Raw genomic sequence first — 1115 nt, 5'->3', positions numbered from 1 at the left:
CCCTTGCCTGTGAATGATCGTTCGCGCTGCACGATCCGACTTCTCCTCCTCCCATCTTTTTGCCACTCTGTACGATTTATTTCGATTTATCCTTATCCCAAGAGCAAGATAATAGGATTTCTCAAAATTTGCTAATCTTTATCCTCATTAGCAGGACTGTCCCGGATGCATGTATGTGGATTTCAGTAATACTGTTGTCTGTCTTTTCTTTTTTTTAAAGTCAGGTTCATGATTTGGTCTTTAATCTTTTAACGTTAGAGGCAAAATGCGTTTTGTTTATATAATAGACCTTTGATTAAACATCGTTTTATGTTTTGATTTCATATTATTATTCAAAAAAGTATTTTGTTTCTATTTCAACATTAATTAACGATGGAAAAGGATTGTGCTTTTAGTATATATATATTTTAAGAGTAATATCTATATTTATAGTTTGAAACGAATGATATATTCAAATATATGTTTTATATTCAAGTTCTTGCAATTACATGCATTATTTAGACCAAAGTCTGGAATTGCTCTTAGCCATTGTAAGATTCTAATTTCTATTCAGTGAAGTGTGTTCTTTTATCACTTTGCTAAAAGATCTGAATCGACTTATTTACATTCCACGATTGCTTGGTGTGACGTCAGAAACGGAGAGGCTTAATAAAGGGTTTGTTTAATGTCTCGCGATCTATCGAGGCTTTGTCAGTTGGTCGTCAGAGAGGAACGAAGGCGCTGCAGGTGTTAAGGTCCCACTCTCGGGCAGCTGACGAGGTCTACTTCTGGTCCAGGTTTCAATTCCCACAGTATTGTCATATGCCTTCCTATGTCTTTTCTTTGTAGCCGTTCTTAACATCTTACGCACTCCTGCCTTGTCGTTTATTTATAGGTGTGCACATTGCTGCAACAACACATTCCTCTTGCATGTTCTGCTATCCATGTCGCCGTTCACCACTCCTCATTCACTGCCAGGTTCTGACAGCTAAATCAAGGTCGCTTTGAAAACAGCACATGTGCGGACAAGCTTAGGAAGGGTCTATGTTACTGCTATATACACTTGTTCAGACCTTGGCTTAGGACACCCACAGAAAATTTTACGGGTAAAAGGGACCTCAGATTTTCTGCATTTC

Source organism: Penaeus monodon, chromosome 27 (assembly GCF_015228065.2).
Source record: "Penaeus monodon isolate SGIC_2016 chromosome 27, NSTDA_Pmon_1, whole genome shotgun sequence".
Lineage (NCBI taxonomy): Eukaryota > Metazoa > Arthropoda > Malacostraca > Decapoda > Penaeidae > Penaeus > Penaeus monodon.
The sequence above is the reverse complement of the archived record's forward strand: the minus strand, read 5'-3'. Positions refer to the sequence as shown.